Source organism: Bubalus kerabau, chromosome 6, assembly GCF_029407905.1.
Source record: "Bubalus kerabau isolate K-KA32 ecotype Philippines breed swamp buffalo chromosome 6, PCC_UOA_SB_1v2, whole genome shotgun sequence".
In the NCBI taxonomy this organism is placed as follows: domain Eukaryota; kingdom Metazoa; phylum Chordata; class Mammalia; order Artiodactyla; family Bovidae; genus Bubalus; species Bubalus kerabau.
In genome coordinates, this window is record NC_073629.1 from 91,113,743 (window position 1) to 91,121,625 (window position 7,883).

Consider the following 7,883-nt stretch of genomic DNA (forward strand, 5'->3'; position numbering starts at 1 on the left):
GAGTTAGACACAACTTAGCTACTGAACAACAATAACAACAATCCACTGAGACCTCTTCTCTGCTTCTCCAGATCCTGTCCATCTTTTAAATACTGGAGAAGTTCAGGATAAGAAAGAATTAGAAAGACACAATAGTCATTGAGACCTTTGATAAGTGGTGAGCTACCTGGCCCATATGACAAAGCTTTTATTTCTAAAGAAGGGGAAACTCACTGGCTGAGCACCTTCTGTATTCCAGACCTAGAGGCAGAAATTTTACCATCATCATATTTAATAGACTTTATTGGTTTCATTTTACTTATGTGGAAACTGAGGCCCAAAAACACTAAGTGATTTGCCAAATGCCATTCACTGATTGAATCAGAATCCAGACTTAAGTCTGCCTGAGCCTAGAGTCCCGGTTATTTTCCATGACACTATGTGGCTTCTTCTCAAAATGACCTCTCATTGGCAAGCCCATTCTGTCTGCCTGAGGCAATTTTAAAAACACAGAAAAACTTCATTATCAACTTAAATTAGTAGAAATACTAAATAATGCATTGTTCTTACTGGAAACCAATAGCACCATAGACCAGCATTTCTCAAAAGCAGAATCCAAGAATGGTCCCTGATAGAAGCGTTCCATGGCCAAATAACATGGGCAGAAGCTCTATATTACTGGCACCTTTTGGAGATTCATAGTTCACTGAAAGTTCTGAGTATAGTTAGGGGGAAAAAAAAAAAAACTTCATTTTTATCTTTTTTGGTCCAGTGATGCCCAGAATTTCATAGTCACAGAAGACTTTTCACACTAATACTCTTACAACTCCTGGCCCAGTTGCTTAAACTTGTCTGAGACCATGGAGGTGGTCTCCAGGGTTAGGCTAAAGGAAGCTACTCTCCAGGGGAAGGAGGGTATTCTCTAAGACACTAGGATAGCTGTGCTCACTGAGATGGTCACCCTAGGAAAGAGCAATGTTCTCCTCAATCCTGAGCAGAACCAAAAAGGCCTTAGCACAGTGAAGGCTCTAGGAAATGTGAATCCACTTTGGCACAGCAAAAGCCTGCAGCCTTGGGAACATCAGAAGACAGGCAGCATCATGTCATGGCATAGAGGTAACCAGCAGTGATGAGAGGTCCTCTGGTGTTTCCCAAGCCACATGCCTCAGTAAGGGCAGTTAGAACAAGAGAGGAAGGCAATGCCTGGCTCAGTACAGGCACACAATCAATACTAAATGAAAAGATGAAAAGTTTGCTTGAATTTGCTCGAGTTCCCACTGGAACACAAGAAAGAGATAGTGGACTCAGAAGAGCTAAACCAAACAACAATTCAATGAAGGGGTTTTTTACAGAGGGCTTCCCTGGTGGCTCAGATGATAAATAATCTACCTGCAATGCAGGAGACCCAGGTTCGATCCCTGGGTTGGAAAGATCCCCTGGAGAAGGAAGAGTTACCCACTCTAGTATTCTTGCCTGGAGAATTCCATGGACAGAGGAGTCCTGTGGGCTATAGTCTTGTGGGGTTTCAAAGAGTTAGACATGATTTAGTGACTAACACACGCTTTTTACAGATACATGGAAAGCGTTAAAGGAATCAACAAAGGATGGAGAGGTATCTAGCATTGGCAACTGCAGGAAGATTTTTCCACCCCTGGGTCTAAGGGGGAAGGGGAGAAAGCAGTATCATTGAAGCTTGGTGGGAACTGGAGCCACAGAAGAGGCCCCATGTGCCAGGGAATGTGAGAGGACAGAAGAGCCAGCCCAACAATAAGACATCTGGGATGGGCTAACAAGCCTGCAGACGTGGATGGTGAAAAAGTTAGTGGAATGTGGATAATTATTATTAACTTACTGACCACAGATGTAATAGTAAGTTTTTTGTCACCCAAATATCATTGACTGGAGATGTATCCATATTCACTTACATAACCAATCGCTGGCAATGGGTGTTAGTTTCTGTAAAAATCCCTTGGTCAATATAATGTTTTAAGAGGTCACAATCTATTGGGTTGGCCAAAAAGTTCATTCAGGTTTTTGTGTAAGAGGAAACAAACTTTTTGCCCAACCAAATATATTCATAGACTGGGGAGACGTAGACACAAGAATTACAGCAACAAACTCAGAATCTAAGAAACTCAGAATCTTAGAATTTTAAAATATATATAGTCATGGTTAACTTGGAAAAAATATATATTTGGGTGAAACTGAGGCTCTGCTTTCCACCTCTGTGGCCCACTGCGTTTTCCTCTGACTCATTTACACAAAGTTTGCTGAGTTAGTTTATGTGTGTTGCCTTCTTTTCAGCTTTCCTCAGATGGGACACTTGAAAACCATGGTGGCAGGTTTATTTGCTTAAACATTTCCTTTGAATGAGCCCACCCAGAGCATCAAGGCTTTTGCCTTAGGTGGAGTGCTTCTACCCGAGCTAAAGAGAAATAGGCCATCAGACCCCACCACGAGCCCCAACCCTGATTTCAAGTCATTCCAGGAACACCCAAGGAACTGTTGTTCTTGGGGCTTGGGTCCCCAAGTCCTTCTCAAAAATGTGCTTGGAAACCACAGGGGTGCCTGGATGATGGCCCAGAATGTGTGGAATGTAGGTCCCAGGATTCTGTGGACCCAAAAAAATGGATAAATACAGTCAGATGTCTCTGAGAGTGGGCCCTGCATAGAGAAAAGATGAGAGATTGACCAAGAGAAGATGATAGCCATGGCCAAAGCCACTACCACCTGTAGGACTAGAGAGACAGGGAGGAGATGCTGCTTCCAGAGTGCCATGAAAGCTAGAATGCCAGTAAGTCTGCTTAGTGGGAGCTTGGACCATAAATAGAGAGAATTATCCAGTGATAGCCAGATTGACTGAAGCAATGAAGGCTTTGCTGAAGATGCTACTGAAAGCAGAGAGAGTTGGGGGAGAGATACCCTGGTGCATCTTCTCCTTCTGCCCTCCAGTCTCCCTCCAGTGTCTCCTATAAACTCAAGCTAGTCTGAAGCCAGATGGCAATGGATATTAGAAACCGTGTTTCCCTACAACATACAGCAGAATTGAAAAAAAAGATATGGAATGGATATAAGATCAAACAGGCAAATTATTACACCCCATTCTCTATGGATGTTCACCCATCACAGCTCTATACTGATCTCTTCAGTATAATCAATGACCTTTGTATTGCCAGCTACTATGGTAAATTCTTATTTCTTACCTTAAACTCTCAATAGTATTTCAACCAGCTGGCCAATTTCTTAAGTCATTTTTCAGTTGGTGTCTCTGGCACATCCCTTGGCTTCTGGTTTTTCTCCTTTATCCTTTGCTACAACTTTTTTGTCCCCTTTTCTAGTTCCTCCTCATTTTTCCATCATCTGTGTTGGAGAGCCTTGAGAGTCTTTCTTTGATTATTTTCTATTTTATGTCTACTTTTATAGGTGATCTTATCTGGTCCCATGGACTTAACTACCACTTATCTAGACATTGTTGGTGGTATTGTGTTAGTCTTTCAGTTGTGTCCAACTCTTTGCCATCCCATGGAATGTAACCCACAACACTACTCTGTCCATGGAATTCTCCAGGCAAGAATATTGGAGTTAGTTGCCATTCCCTTCTCCAGGGAATATTCCCGACCCAGTGATTGAACCCCTGTATCCTGCACTGCAGGCAAATTCTTTACCATCTGAGCCACCAGGGAAGCCCTATCTAGACATTAGCACCCTGAAATATATAAATCCAGATTCATTCCTATTATATCTTGTGTATTTCATGTATCCAATTGCCTGTTGGAGGGATCCAGTGGGATACCAGTGGGTATCTCAAATACAATGCATCCTAAATTTAGATTTTTTTTTCTTCCAGATATCTGTCCTTTCTCCATTTTCAAAGCTCAGTTCTGTGCTCAGAGTAGATGTGGAATTTATATATACTGTAGTGACTATTATGAATACATTTTCCATAATGATTGTGAAGAATTTATAAGCATTTCATTCAATAAACACAAGCCAACAGCCTGAGAGGTGCCCAACTCTGCTCCTGAGTGAAGCACCGAATGAAGAAAAGTGAATCAGACATGGTACCTGACCTCAAGGGAGAGACAGACACATCGTTTATGCCCTTTTGAGCATAAATTGTATATATAATCTTCCAGCTGCCTTTAAGTTCCTTGACCTTGAGTATATTGTTACAGTTCTTTGAGTTGAAATATGGGCTAGTTTGATCAAGAGGCAGGATTTGGGGGTCTCTCATAGAAGTCAGAGACTCATAGTAATTGAATCACAGGAAGGTAGAGAGACCTCAGCAGCAGTGTGTGTGACTTTTCTCTAGAACGCCATGATAACAAGATTCAGCTCCTGTCTCATGGGCATTAAAAGAATAGAATCACAAAGGAGATCAGCTCTGTGAGCTCCAGGCTCCTCATCTGGAAAACTGAGAAATTAATAATGCAGTGCTGTTGTGAGGATTAAAGAACAGATACACACAAAACACAGGGCATGATATCTGGCCACAATAAGAGCAGCTATCACTCACTGGGTGCTGACTATTTTAGTGTTATTATCATTATTATTTACTGTGACTATCTTTTAAGTGGGCTTCCCAGGTAGCTCAATGGTAAAGAATCTTCCTGCCAAGCAGAAGACATGAATTTAATCCGTGGGTCAGGAAGATCCCCTGGAGAAGGAAATAGCAAAGTACTCCATTATTCTTTCCTGAAAAATTTCATGGAAAGAGGGACCTCAGAGACTACAGTCCATGGGATCACAAAGAGTCGGACTTAGCAACTAAAGAGCAGAACAGCATCTTGTAAGTAGATGAAAATTAGGGGCCAGGAGGACAGCAATTTAATGTCACCCTATAAGTTAGAACCGGACATGGAACAACTGACTGGTCCCAAGGAGTACGACAAAGCTGTGTATTGTCACCCTGCATGTTTAACTTATATGCAGAGTACATCATACAAAATGCCAGGCTAGATGAATCACATTTTTGAATCAAGAGTGTCAGGAGAAATATCAACAACCTCAGATAGGCAGATGATACCATTCTAATGACAGAATGTGAAGAAGAACTAAAGAACCTTTTGAAAGGGTAAAAGAAGAGAATAAAAAAAAACTGGCTTAAAACTCATGGCATCTAGTCCCATCACTTCATGGCAAGAAAATGTGGGAAAAGTGGAAACCGTGACAGATTTTATTTTCTTGGTTTCCAAAACCACTGCAGATGGTGACTACAGCCATGAAATAAAAAGATGCTTGCTTCTTAGAAGGAAAGCTATGACAAATCTAAACAGTGTATTAAAAAGCAGACACAACACTTTGTTGACAAAGGTCCATATAGTCAAAGCTATGGTTTTCTCAGCAGTCATGTATGGATGTGAGAGTTGGCTGAGCACCAAAGAATTTCTGCTTTCAAACTGTGGTGCTGAAGAAGACTCTTGAGAGACCCCTGGACTGCAAGGAGATCAAACCAGTCAATCCAAAAGGAAATCAACCCTGAATATTCATTCAAAGGACTGATGCTGAAGCTGAAGCTCCAATATTTTGGCCACCTGATGTAAAGAGACAACTCATTGGGAAAGACCCTGAGTCTGGGAAAGATTAAAGGCAGAAGGAGAAGAGAGATAAGATGGTTAGATAGCATCACCAACTCAATGGACATGAAATTGAGCAAACTCTGGGAGACAGTGGAGAACAGAGGAGCCTGGCATGCTGCAGTTTGTGGGATTACAAAGAGTTGGGCACAACTTAGCAACTGAACAACAACAAGTAACTTATGCAGTTACAGAACTGGGACCAGAACCTTGGCCACCAAATTGCTAGTCCAGCACTTTCTTGATAACATCATTGCGCCTCTTCATAAGGTTTATCCCCTGAGACTCAGAGTTATAGAATCACCATGTTTGATGGAATTTTCATGTTTATCAATGATTCATCTTACATTACACAACTAAAGGCTGAACCTATCTGTGAACCAATGAACTCCCCAACAGAGCCCATTTAGGGGCAATCTTCTAGAAAGTTCTATGTATATCATACCAAATCTACTTCTTTCAACCTCAGCCTTTTGTTTTACCTTCAGAAGACATTCCAAATTTGAATCAATCAGTGTTGTTGTTGTTTTTTCTATGACAGCTTTTGAGGTACTTGAAGAAAGCTCTCATCACACTGAGTTTCCCCTTTTCCAATATAAATGCTTCCATCCATTCCAAGATAAAAAAATTTTGTAATCATTCTAAATTCTGGCTTCCCTTATCTCTGAAACTCTATTAAATACCAATTCTTTTAGTACTACTACATTATAATATCTCAAGCAATTCCCTATGCTCTACCTCTACTGCCACAACTCTACCAAAGATTCTGGCTACCTTTCAGCCAGATTACTGCAATTATCTCTTTAGCGTGGCCTCCACCCTCTACTCTTTTTACCAGTTAACGCATTATCTATACTTGGAGCTAGAGTAATTTTTCTAAAATGCAAATCTGACATCATCACTTGGTTCCCTGAGTAGATGTGTCTGTGTTCAATCGTACCTGACTCTTCATGACCCCATGGACTGTAGCCTTCCAGGCTCTTCCATCCAATGAATTTTACAGGCAAGAATATTGGAGTAGGTTGCCCTTTCCTTCCCCAGGGTATCTTCCTGACCCAGGGATCGAACCAGTGTCTCTTGTGTCTCCTGCACTGGCAGGTGGATTCTTTATTGCTATGAAATCTGGGTTTCCTATTGTTTATCAAATAAATTCTTAACTCCTTACCATAGCACATGCAGACCTTCATGAAAGAACCTCTGGTATATCTCACCATTACTATCCAATGATACTCAACTTTCAAAAGCAGGCTAAGAAAGGCTGTTTTAAAGTTGAAGTGAGAAATGAGAGTATTCATAATGAGGGTGGTGGGATTAGAATCTCAAAACAAGGGTTGTTGGACTTGGGAGGTACCTCAAAAAAATACAGTTTTTACTTATCTCTGCCATCCACAGATAATTTCCAGATTTCCATTTTGATTGACAAAAGAGATGCTGGTATCATTCACAGAGACTAAGACACAGAAGGAATATGATGGGGGAGCTTAGGAAGTACAAGATGACAAGTGCCCTTTGCAATGAGATGGAAGAAACTGTCTGCACATACAGAGGTGTGAGAGACGTGACACGGGAAGCTGCACATCAGTAGTGCAGCCTGTTCTAGAATCAGCTTTTTCAGTGGCCACAGGGCATGGCTGGTTCTTATTGAGCTACAAGTGGAATAAATTCTAGAGATGAAAGGATAATGAAGTCTTGGCCCCTGTCTGACCTTGGAGTGGGAAACCAGCTTCAAAACAGCCATTGTATGTAACTGAGGAAGGTTGTTTTTATTGCTGTAAAGAAACAGTCTACTTCACTCAAAAGATTTGTTTGTTTATCCTTTAATCATGAAGAATGCCTCCAGCTGCGGTAACTCTTCATAACTTATGCTTTCTTTTTCCTTGCCCATGACTCAGAGCTCATCCATTAAGGGAGGGAGGTGGGTCTTTATTTGGCATAGGAATGAAATATAGGCTAAAATGATAACCTTACATCTCCAAGATACATATAGTAGCCTTGTCAGTGGCCAGGTGAAGACAAAAAGTCAGAGTAATCCATTTTAATAATGATAACCACCATTTTATTATAATAGGTTCCAGTAGATCATCAGCAATTATTCAAAAATCTGCCTTTCAGATGGAGATACTGAGGTCCAGCCAAGTTAAATAATTTGTTTAAGGTCACACTTCTACTAGTCAGATCTGTGTGACTCCTTCAGTCTGTCCTCATTATACCCTTCAAAGCAGTTAAAAAATCAAACAAAAAAGCTAGGAGATTGGCTTTGCTAAATAAGTAGCTATGTGCAGAGACACACAGGGTCAGGAGTGCACAATAATTTGCCATGAGACCTAG